The sequence below is a fragment of the Acanthopagrus latus genome, chromosome 12, assembly GCF_904848185.1.
Source record: "Acanthopagrus latus isolate v.2019 chromosome 12, fAcaLat1.1, whole genome shotgun sequence".
Taxonomy (NCBI): Eukaryota; Metazoa; Chordata; class Actinopteri; order Spariformes; family Sparidae; genus Acanthopagrus; species Acanthopagrus latus.
In genome coordinates this window covers 14,601,623-14,614,326 of record NC_051050.1, presented here as the reverse complement: position 1 = coordinate 14,614,326, position 12,704 = coordinate 14,601,623, and the positions used below count along the sequence as shown (strand labels likewise).

Genomic DNA, 12,704 nt, shown 5'->3' with positions numbered 1-12,704 from the left:
AGAGATGGATGATAAGTGCACTGCAGACAATTGTGACGTGTACTTTAGTACAAAGAGATTACCTCCCCTGACATCTATGTGTGTGACATGGTGACATAATCTTTAAAGTTTAACAGAATTGTTTTTATAGAATTGATTTTATATTGCATTTTACATTTGTTAACATTGCAAAATAACTTTGGTTAGGTGCAGAAGTGTATTGTTCATCTTGGAAATTCTATTTGACATCAAATTCTTAACTCAAGGTTTCTGGAGCTTTCATCACATCCAGGCCTGCAGCGGCAAAAAAAGAAGGTTCAATATAGATGTCTGCAGCAGCTGAGCCACACACAAAACGGTCTAAACTTAAGCGACATATGTATGAAACTAGAACCAAATCATACATCCCTATAAATACATCATATCTCATGATTGCTATTATAATTTATAATATATATATAATTTATAATAAAAAAAAGTGAATAAACACAATTGTATCTCTAAAAAAACTTACGTAAAGGGTGTTCCCATGTGTTTCCCCCCATGACAGCTCTGTTTGCGTCTCACTATATGAAATTATGACAACTCAGCAAAGTGTATTTGTTGATTATTGCCAAGAGATGGGGTTGAGAGCTGAAAATGCAAACAGAATACCATCATATTTGTAACACAATTATTTTTATCTATGCTTGTAGCATGGCTCCAGTCAATCTGTTGGTTAGTCTGCTGGGCCAGACCGAAATATCACAACAACTGTTCGATGGATGGATTTTAACACAGCCATTCATGTAACCTAGCAGGTCAAATATTTAACTTATTCAGTAAAACATCTCAGCAGCCTCACAATGGATTACCATCGGGTGCGGTTCAAACGTGCATGGTGCCCAGAGGATGTGCTCTCGTGTCATAACAACTAATTTAATATAAACCTTATACAAACGTATCATAACAATTAATATTTCATATTCGAGAGACTTTTCTTTTAACAGCACTCCAACATTTTACAAAATAAGTTGTTCATACAGCATGCTGATCTAACATTTATAAAGATTCGGTCAAAGCCTCAAGGGTGTGCAGAGTGATGAGTGCGTTCGGGGGCAAAAGGAGCGCACGAAATTTACAACTGAAGAAAAGTACGCAGCATTTTATCATCCATTTATCTGAAGTTACAGAGAGGCCTATCGCTATTAAAGCTTTTATCTGTGAATGAATCACACTCGTGTTCCGTAAATAAACAGACCTGTGCACTGTGCTTACACTCTGTGCGTATATGTGTGTGCGGTTGTGAGGCGATAACTAATTTGTATTTGTTTAAGTATTGATTTTTTCCCCCTTACTTTTTCATCTATTAAAGAGATTTACTGAGCAGTAAATGCATTTGTAGAGCCTCGGTGGGCAGAACATAACAATGCATCATATGACGGCTGTTCAGCACTTTACTGTAAACTGTTGCACTTTTTTCAAATTTGTATACAGTTAGAGGAGTGAATTACTCCGAACGCTAATGCAGGGACAGTCACACAGGCGATTCAGTGTTTCAGCACTGACATAGAGCGTTGAATCATCATTTTAATCGAGGTTAGATCCGTCAAGGACCTAATATAACACTCTTTGTAGAACATCTGTTGACAACACTGGATCTTGAACCATAAGAGAACGGAATCTCATTCAATGTGTTTTATCTATTGAAACAAGTGAAAGATATTTTGTTGTATATATACTGCAGCGTCTTCTATTTAGACTTTGGTCGGCTCTTTTTCTCACAACGACATCAAATAACAGTTTTTTTTTCTGACAACGCCGGTTTAATTTGGTAGAATGACAAAAAGAAAAGTTTCTCGATTAAACAAGATGAGATGATCTGCAGTTTTAACAAGAAAAGCTTCTCATTACAGAATAAGTTGATGTGGATTAATTCCTCTACATTTAACTCTTGTGTTTTCTACCCACGTTCTGTTTAATTAAAATTGTATAAATCTTTGCCATTTTTACTCTTTTTCTTAATTTTCAGTCTCTTTATTCTTTTGCACAAAAACTGTTACACACTTCCATATTCTGTTTTCCTCCCCTCTTCTCTCCCCTCTCCTCTCAGGTCAACCTGATCAGGTAACTCTCTTTTTCCTCAGTTGCTGTTTTCCTTTCTTTCGAGGACAGAGGCCTGGTGGTCCTGTTTTTGAGGCTTTGTTTGTTAGTTTAGTTGATCTAGTTTTCTTTAGTTTAGGGAGTGAAGTTCCAGGCCCAGACATCCCACATTCATTTGCCCACTTTTACTTGGTTATTGTGTCCTTTTTATGTGTTGCTGGTCAGAAGGCAGAGTCTGCTGTGTGTTTGGTTGTGGCCAGACAGACGTGTCCTTGTTCTGTTGCACCTGAGCTTATTTCCCATGTAATATCATATCAAGAGATAAGCACCAGAGAGGCGTAACTGATGTATAACCAGCTTTACAGGAGAGCCAAAACAAAACAAAACAAAAAAAAAACAGCCATGCTTTGTCCTGACTGTTTATGAAAGTCAGTATTTGATATTATAATATTTTCACATTCATTGGAAAAGAGAGTTCAGTGTCTTTGGGTTTTTGATGAAAACGCTGGTAGGAGCTCATCGAGAGTTGTCATTTGATATATCTATATAACTGATTTTTGCCTAAAATGGCTGACGTACAAAGACAAGAACAGTTTTATAATGTGGAAATTTAAAGGAAAAGTCCCGATGACATTAAAATGTATCTTAATATGGTGGAAACATCATCATCCCTTTATCTTTAAAGGCAAATTACTGGCGTGTCACCTCCACCAAATCTTTTCATCACTACAGAATTAGTTTTTCATGCAGAGTACAGCTACTTGAACACTGTGGCGGTGTGTGTGTGTGTGTGTGTGTGTGTGTATGTGCATGCATGCATGCATGCGCGCGCACACTTGTTAAAGATTCTCCGCACTGATTGGAAAAGAGATAAAAACTCCATCTGATCGCCTGTGTTTCTGCTTCACCGACAATATCCAGAGAACATTCCGGTTCCTCCCTCTCTAAAATCTCCTCCATCCCCGCCGCCATTCAAACGCACGGGCTGCTAATTGATTCCCTCTTGCTTGCTGGTTCCCATTTCAGGCCGACTGTCAGCACTGGAGATGGGAGGCGTTGAGAGGTGCACTGCTGCTTCAGCAGATCTGATGGATAGCACAAACTGTATCATCTTCTCCCTTTGCAGACGCGCAGAGGAGGAGAGTGTCTTTGTCGAGGAACTTTTTTTTTTCTCGCACTGTGCAATATTGTGTTACCCGCGGAACGGCTTATTGGATCTGGTATTTCAATCTACGTCGCCTTGTGTTCGTGTCGTCCCATCTGTGCAGCCGAAGCCACCTCGGCGCAGACATACACGATGCTATACTGTGGAGAGGAGAGAGAGTGGCTTTGCACCGCCGAGGCTTCTCCGACCACATTACTGCGACTTTCAGAAAATTATTTCACTGTGATTTCGTCTGACCACGCACGGTAACCGTGACATCTCTGACCGTACAGCCAGCCAACGTCATTAGCTGTTCATGATTTCAATGACACAACTTTTTTTTATGGAGATGTCTCCTTTTTACAGTGTTTTTGTGAATGGCATCAGTGCATGACATAACTTCTAATACAATAAGGGCCATTTTCAGTAGATCCTTGAGCAAGAAATGGCAAGTTTGCATCACAATTGTGCAAATAAAGCCTTTATGTAATTTAGCGTTTCACATGCACTTTTTCACCTTGTGGACACATGTACAAAGTTTCTTTTTGAAGATTTTTGTTTCTTATGTCAACGCAGCTGATTTGACTCCTTTAATTATGTTAAAACACAAAAAGACTCATGGCCATAATTCTCAAATTGCCCAAAACTGCTCCCCTCTTGTTAAAAACCAAATTACAAGTATATGTGGGACCATCAGGATGCTGTGACTGAAAGCAAAAACCACATTATCTAATGCGGTTGGCTAAATGGGACTCAAACAAATGAGGAAATAAGCAGTCATTATAAATGAGCAGTGATTCATGCGCAGGAAGTTGCCGCATAACAGTAACAGGACGACAGTTAGGTGCCCCTGTCCTCATCCTGAAGTTATTGTGCAGTTTCACCCCTTTCGTTTCATTTTATACCCCCTTAAATTTCTTTTCGTGGACAGGTGAGGTGATCCACGGCCGCTTGGACCAAGCACCAGCTCCTCGTTGTCGCACACTCCCCCCCCCCCCCCCCCCCACGACAAACCTTCACACTGCAGCTGATGCACTGCAGGCTCCAGTCGCAGGCTGCAGATATAAAACCACAGCAGGAACAATACGGCAAAGTTTCAGCGCAGTGGGCCAAATGTATTCTCATCCTCTCTGTGAGCTATAGAGCAATAAGCATCTTCAGAAGGCTTTACTGTACGGCCCTGGTGGCAGTACATAAATTAGCGGGAGAACGCAGTGCTCACTTTAGGATATTATGCAGAGAAGGCGTCATGGGCTGTCTCTGCCGCCACTGCAGCAACATTACTGTGATTAATGCCGCGTTTCACCCATCCCAAAGAAGAGAAGTCCTGAAACTGCCTCTTGTCCTTCTGCTAATGCACCAGCGCGTCTGACCTAATTGTGGCTCGTCTCTTGCTAGAAAGCCGCTCGCCGAGACAGTTATTAACTATCCCATTCCCCTGTCATGAAATCGCAATCGCATCAGAGCATTTAATGTTTAATACTTCTATAAATTTGCAAGCATGTGTCCCATTCGGTCGGAGGGGCCCGGGCCGCCGATGCATTCCCACTGTGTCTAAGTGTGACACACAACAGGCCCTTCTCCCATCAGCCCTCACCGTGTCTGGTAAAGAGGAAGGTGTCGCGCATCCATAGTGCATGATGCAGTGGGTCTTCTTATGGCCAGAGCCATAACGAGCAAAGCCACTGAGTTATTTAGGTTGGGAATTCACGCCGACTCTTCCAACGGCTCAGTCAACAGAGAAACCTCACTCCAGATGTGTGCGTATTTAACAGAAAACATGTTTTCCCTACTCTATTTCATGCAGAAATAAAAAAAAAAATAAATAACACGGCCTGGACCAAACCTAACATCTAAACATTTGTATCTGTCTTCCAGTCATCTCACCGTTTCCTGATGTCTCACACCTCATCAGATATGACAAAGTGAAATTTAAGTGCATGTGTAAACCTCCAGGTGGCAGCCCAGCCACTGCCTCTACTTCCCACTGAGAGCATTTCATAAACAGTCAAGTCTCCGTCTGCCAGCACACGCTGAATCACTGCACTCAACAAGACAGTTGGGTCGAGTACACGTGTACGTCCTGACTAAGTCTGTTTTGGCTTTCCGGTTTGGAACAACAGCGTGTCCCTATGCATCATCTAGATTAGGTGTTGTATAACATGCTCCACACTACTAATTTGCGGCTAAGTGAGAAAGTGTTTTTTTTAATTTTCTTTATTTTTGAGTTCTCTTCGATGCCAAACACATGGCCGTCCCCAAGATGTGGCCAAATGCGGTCCAGCTGCCTGTTGTCTCCTGCACTCTTGTAAGAGGTTAATGAGAGGGTCCAGAGCTCATGATGAAAAGATACAACCTGCACTGAGATCTACATTTAAGAAAAAAGAAAAAAAAAATGAAATCAGATCAGGCCATATGGCCGGCTCTGTACTGAAGAACAGACGTTTTTTCACGGCAGTCATATTGACATGAAATCCAAGGTAAACACAGGTTTAATTAATGAAGGTTCCATTCCATTTAGTGTAACGGAGACTCTCTAGTGAGCCAACTTGCACAACAGCAGCACCTTGACTCTGTCTGACCTGAAACGAACAGAATCTATATCAGTATCACTGGTACCCGACTGGTTGATGTCAAAATGGCTGCTGTGAAAAAAGGTCTGTTGTTGTGGTGATAGTTCCACATGTGGAAACAGATTTGAATGTATGCGATTCACATGGAGAAATATTCAATATGAGGAGGGAAAAAAAAACCCAATCCCTTGTGAAAATGTCCAGCTCACATGTGACATCACATTTTTTCATGTTCAAATTTCACTTTACACATAAAAACAGCCAATCGTATGCAGAAACAGAAATGGAATTGGTGAAGACTTTTATGTGCCAGGTTTTGATATGCAAACAAAACATGGCATTTTGACACACACACACACACACTGTGAGATACAAACTTAGATGAAGCCTGTCAATGAGTCATCCCAAACACAATCAAACGATACAGGACATGCAAACCATTGGGAGTTATAAAGACACCTGGTTCTTCTTGGTTTGATCAGTTTCATGAAGGGTGAGGAACCAGAAGTCCACAGTGACTAGCAGACATATATAGTCTGATTATTTTTGTTGTTTTCTGAGTCAAAAACAGAGTTTTCATGCACAGTGATGGTTTGCTGTGTTCCACTCCAGATAAAGTCTGTGACTGTGGTAACGATGTTCAGCTGTTGACCTGCTCTGGGTGAAGCCACCTTGATAGGGGATCTCATTCACCTGTTCAGCTCACCTGGCACCCTCAAGTACCCCCGCATTTGTGTGAATCAATGAAGGCCGGATAGCAGAAAGTGTTTGTGCACCGTCGGATTGAGTGAATACATCAGACTTGAGTATTCCTGAGTGTCGCGCTCTCTTCTTTATATTGATACATGTATCTAAGACAATGCACAAGCTGGTCAGAGAGCAATGATACCTTCATAAATTTACTTTTCACACGAGTTTTACTTCACACAAGCACACAAGCATTTTTTAAAAAAGCCAATTTGTTTTGAAAATGTCCAGTTCATGTGAACATTTGGATGGGAATGTTTAATTCATATGTGAAACTGTGAAAAAAAGGCCAGTCACATGTATTTCAGAAGGTCTTCATTAAGCACAATATTTAATCGTCATCGAGTGTTTGATTGATGCTTGTTTGCAAACTAAACGAAGAGTGTTTGGATTTCTCCGGACCTGTAGCTCAGAGTCAGAAAATATCAATCAGACATAAAGCACAGAAATACACAGAAAGTGTATTGTGGAAATATGCTTATGTAACCATCAAATTGCCGCTTTCAAGTGAGCATCTGGATGTTGTCATGCTCCTCTCACCATTATTTCCCACTGACAATACCACATCACAGCTCCGCAGCAACAATACCATGTCTGCTGTCAGCCACTGCACATCCAAGTCCAATACAGAAGGTGACAGATAGGCAGCACACTCACTCCAAGAAATTTCACACTTCTTCTTTTTTTTTTTCCGTTTTTTCTTTCTTTTTTTCCTTCCTCTGAATATCCAAGCTGGTATCTCATCTCAATATTCAATAGGGTCAGACTGCCAAAAAATACAAGAACACACAATGTGCCATCTGGTAAATCATAGTCCTCTCATCAACTCTGTCCAATCTGGAGTCAGTCGAAGAAATGACATCAAAAAGCCACTCTGACCGGAGGGCGAGCGTCTTACAGTGATGCTGAAGAGATTATAAAATACACTTGTAAATAGAATAGAGGAATGGGACAATGCTGTTAAAAAATGATAGATTTATTGTTTTCGTTTGCTTTCATTGTCATTTGTGAAAAGACAAGATGAAAACTCTCTTAGGAAACACAAAAAGGTCTTAAATATTTCTTTTTAAATAGCTGCTTGACGCGAAGCCTCCGTTCCTGCAGGAGAAACGGCGTTTGCTGGTGTGTGAAAAAGGGCCGATCACAGCCGTGCCTGGCTTCACTCCAACGCTCAGATATCCAAATGGATTCTGTGTCTGTCTATCTCTCTGGATTAGCTGGCCACCGTCCTGGATTCCTCCGGTCTTATTTTTTAGGGTTGGGAGATTTAAACATGACCAATAATTGAATGCAAAGGGGTTCAGGAACCCTGTTTTGTTTTTTTTTTCTTTTTCTACAGCCTGTCCCCGATGACTGAGCAGGAGGACCGGACAAATGAGAGAAGGGGGTCTCCTCAGTTCACCAGCATCCTGCGAGATGGAAATGGTGGGAGTACAGCGGATGTAGCTGATTTACATTTAGTGCTTTAATTGCCTACTTTTGAGTCCTATTACTGGAGTTTTGTACCTGTTTATGTTGCCAGCCCCGTATGTTCCACCAGGATTTGAAATTCATGTACCGTCTCGATCGTCAATCACGCTGACAGCTCGGGAGAGAGAGAGCTTCAGCTGCCACGGTATGCCAAATGCTTTAAAGTTATAACTCTAAATATTGTTTCGATTATAATTAATGGAAAGCTAAAGAGGGGTTCACGACCAATGCAAAAAAAAAAAAAAAAGTAAATAAACAGAGGAAGAAATACTGTGTTATCTGCTATTGCTTCAGGTGGATTCACTGCATCGGGCCATGATAGTATTTCCCAAAAGAGATCTCTCTCTCTCTCTCTCTCTCTCTCACACACACACACACACACACACACACACATTAAATCTGCTCACCTGATACCAAAGCTTTGTAGCCATGCCATCGAGAGTTCTGTTTACAATGTTTGATGTCCCCGTTCTCAGCATGCTCCTACATGAAATATACAGTTCTTCGCCACTCACAATGAAAAACAATACATGCTTCTACAGTGTAGGAGACCTACCTCTGCTTCCCCCCTTTTCGTTTCAGGGCCCAGTCGTCACAGGCAGTTGAATTGCTGAATCTACATACCTTCCCTCCTCTTTGCAGAAAAGGGCTTGAGAGGATAAAACAAGCAATGATCATCATTGAGAGTTCATATGAGCATCTGTCATGAAAGCAAAGGCAAAAGACGATAATTACGAGCTTCGGAATTATGTGTGTCCAGCAGTACAGTAGCAGTGTTTTGCAATGTTGTTGCTCAGAGCTAGACACTCTGTTTTACTCTGTTTAAATTACTCTGTTGTTGGTTGTAAAAATCAACATAAGTGCCTATATTCTGTCCCAGCTACATAAGAGACAGTGGTTGTATTTCATTTTTAACGACTTTAAAAGTATACTCCGAGATGATACAGAGATGTATGATTTAAACTAACTTTGGCCCAAACGCTGATAAGATCCCACCTCTGCTATATTCTTACTGTGGGTTCAGTCAGAAAGACGATATCATTCATTCACAGTTCCCCCCACCCTTCTCTCTGTCTTTCTCTTTTGATCAGCTGAACTTCGGGCATCATCTCTTTCAGTCAAGCTAAATGGATTCTGCTCAATCACATCGTCGCCGTCCAACTTTCAACCTGCTCTCCTCTCTGCTGGCTGTCATTTCAACGCAAAACATCTGTCAGTGTTTTGGCTCATTTTGTAAAAAAGGGAAACAATGATTAATCGAAATATGTAATAAAGTATGGTTCACTTTTTGTACGAAGATGTCAAGTGCCCTCATCAGGCTGCTATTTTTTTTGTTGTAAGAAAAAAAAACACACTAATTTGTCTGTGCAATGACAACGTAAAGGACACTTCTTCAAAATTAAAGAATACATGTATTAATCAGAGCGCATGAATGGAGAACAAGCTCCTCGTGGAGCCAGGTCCCCCCTCTGGGTTGAGCTTATCTTCTTCTTAGGCCCAGTGGGTGGGTGCATCTACTGGGGGACTATAATGTGCTCCCTGGTAAAATTAGCGGTTACTCTGTTGATTGGAGGAGGAATTCTTATAGATTTTTTTACATATTGCACCTTTAAAGGGTAACTCTGCTGACATCACATTCAGAAGTCTGTTTACAGTTCTTTGGGAGTGCTTCTATATCTAAAGAAAGTTGTTTAAAACCTTTTGTAGCACCACATTCCTGGCAATTTGAAGCTCCAGTGTAGACTGAGAGTTTGAATATAAAAAAAGAAAAAAAAAATCAGAGGTTGTCGCCATAGAAAAACACTAATCTCTGTAGTCCAGGGCCTCATCTCCGCTTGAGGCTAACAACTCAAGGCTACATTACCTGCTGCTGTTGTAACACGCCTGAAACTGTGACTGAACTGTCGGTGGCGGAGTTGCAACGTGGGGAGCTGAGCTCAAGGTGAAGACGAGAGAGAAGAATGCAATGAGTAAAAAAAAAAAAAAAAAACATCTTCTGTTCTGCTGCATCGATTTCGATCCTTTCATTGTGAAAACTGTGCTTCTTTAGTCAGACGGAGTTCCAGCAGTCTAACGCTGAATCAGAGTACTTTAAAAAGGGATCAATTATGTATGAATGATCTGGTGCTAGTCTTCGGACTTTATGATCACCTCACTGTTTCACTTTTATTGTTTTGTGCTGGCTTGGGCGTGTAATGTCTTCTGTTGAGGAGATAACCTTCCTCTATAGGATGATGTCAGCGATATAATTACCACCAACACGATTGGGAGCGCACGAAGACCTACAGTTCCCCGTGTTTTTGGTACAGCTCCCCCGCGCTTTCTCATCCAAAAAACAAAACAGCCCTTTTTTCGCCAAAGTTGAGGTCAAAAAACTTGCGGTCTCACTCTCGCGACATGACTGATGTCTCTAAAAAGCGCAGGCGGGCGAAAAACCGGCGCGAAGGGCTCGGTGACTTTGGCGGTGGTTGTTGGTTGCGTTGAATGACACACAGCAGATGAAGGGAAAATGTGACTGAACAGCGTTTCCCCCGGGACTTAACATCAAAGCCTCACCAACAGGAAACATAGTTAATCTCCCTCGTCTTCCTCCCCAGTGGGGCACTCGCAGCACAATGAGGAAAAATGGGCCAAGCGCACGAGGCCTATAGAAGGATAAACACACACGTGCGCAGACAAAAAGTGCACACTGGTGAAGCCAAACTCCCTCTCTCTCACACACACACACACACACACATACGCACACACGGGCCAAAACACGGTATAGTCTTTAATGCGTGGATCGTGTTTACAGTGGCGACAGCTGCAGACCGAGCCTTTCATTCCACCGCTTCCACTTTCTTTCCTTTTGAAACGTTCTACTTCAAATTGCTCGTCTCAATCCTTCGGGATTGTGGAGATCTCTCGTGGAGTGTTTACCGGCACAGCGAGGAGGAAGAATACATTTCACCTTTCCATATATCAGAGCTCTATCCAGCCATGACACAGTGTTCCACACCACGCCGAGAGAGAGAGAGAGAGAGAGGAGAGAATGACGGACCCAGCCCAGCTTAATGGCCTTCCCTCCCCTGAAAGGAAGCTATAATTAAAGTTAAGTGAGCAGATGCTGAAAGAAAAGCTTTTTTTTGTGTGTGTGATAATAAATGTGGTTTTGAATTTAACACCTCAGGCAAGAGGAACCCTATCTAAATGACCCCGAGGCCCCCCTGCCACTTCTACAGTACGCCATAATGCTGTAAAGTGCGGTGACAACACCCTCCTCCACTTCCACTCAGCCCCCCTCCCCTCCCCTCCCAGCCCGCCGGCTAAGGTTGAAACCCTTCTGTTTCAGAAGAGATTAGGTTACTGCACTTAAGTGTAGCAACAATGTCGATGAAATTGAGACCAGTAGTGTTTGCATTGTACCTACAAGATAGCCAGGCCCAACAGAAGAAAGAGGTGTGGGAGGAACAAGGAGGCAGGCTTTTGCTTGCAGAAAACTCTCCGAGTGCCAGTCAGAATGCTAATCATTTGGTTGCGAGCGAGCACATATTTGCATTTCAAACATTTTCCAGAATTTGTGCTTTCAAATGTAAATAACAAATCTCTCTAAAAAGAAAGAAAAAAAAAAACAAAAAACGGTGATGAAACAAAGTCGTTGGGAGGTATATTTCCACCACTGTACTCCAGCAAGACAAACAACAGTTAAGCGCAGAAGACTTTTGTGATATAATGAAGAAAATAAGAAGATAAGTAGCTCAATAAATGGCATCAAAGGTTCTGTTGCATGACAAAAAAAACACTGTTAAGAATCTACAGTAATACTTAAAGGTGCAGCATGTAAGAACTGGCAACCTTTTTGAATTCGTACTCCAAACAAATGAGGGGCAGCAAACCAACCCAAGTAACTGCTAACTGCTGCGGACTGTAGCTGCTGTTAGGCTAGTTAGGTCCATTAGCCGTGCAGCTAGCGGTCTGGACTGGTACTGCCTGGTAGGAACAGACTGATGCTAGCTGGTTGGCGAGGCTAACTACAGCCGGTATCTCTTCAACATAACATGTTGATATCTTTGAGATGACGTCCAGACTCTTATTTCTTCACATTCTGTTGATATGTGTAACAACTTTTTCAACAAAAATTCTTACATATTGCACCTTTAATAAGTTAATTCCCACCAATAAATGAATAAATTGATGTAAATCAATGCAAGATTTAGGCAGCTCACATTTTGGATGGAAATCAGTTAATCTCCTCCGTCCTTTTCGGGGCTGGTTGATGAAGTATTCAGCGTTTGATTTCAGCCTTCCCTCTAATTGAGGCTCATCCAGGGTGAGGAGACTCTTCAGGGACAAGAAAAAGGAGGACCCCCTGCTATAGCCGGTGTAACCTGGAGCAGAAACAGAGCAGGGGTCCGGGGATATCACCCGCCCCTCCGCCCCGAGAGGGACCCCCACCACATCCCCTCTCTCCTGTCCCGGAGCGTGGAGTGAAGTCTGCCTGAAAGCCGGGCCTCTCCCTCCGCAGCCCGTCTCAGCGGGGGGTCCTGTGGAAGCTCTCCAGGCTCCAATCTGGTGCAGACAAACAACAAAACAGGAATTAAAAAGTCTTCTTTTGTTTTTTGGGTTTTTTAAAATTTTTTTTATCAACACCCACTCAGTGTCTGGTTCGCTCTTGCTTACAGCGGGTCGGATCGATAAGATGATCTTCTGAAGTAGCTGTTCATTTTTTA

At 42.2% G+C, this 12,704-nt stretch overlaps 2 long non-coding RNA genes across 2 annotated transcripts; one reads left to right on the top strand and one right to left on the bottom strand.

Annotated features, from left to right (window-relative positions):
* Positions 1 to 5,401: 5,401 nt before the first annotated feature.
* On the bottom strand, positions 5,402 to 6,390 carry LOC119030403. Its single transcript, XR_005078261.1, has 2 exons — positions 6,238 to 6,390; positions 5,402 to 5,573 (listed from the first exon to the last, which is right to left on the bottom strand). It is a non-coding gene; the product is annotated as an uncharacterized LOC119030403 (long non-coding RNA).
* A 685-nt stretch (positions 6,391 to 7,075) lies between these two features.
* On the top strand, positions 7,076 to 8,127 carry LOC119030530. Its single transcript, XR_005078316.1, has 3 exons — positions 7,076 to 7,158; positions 7,865 to 7,950; positions 8,048 to 8,127. It is a non-coding gene; the product is annotated as an uncharacterized LOC119030530 (long non-coding RNA).
* The last annotated feature ends 4,577 nt before the right edge of the window (positions 8,128 to 12,704 follow it).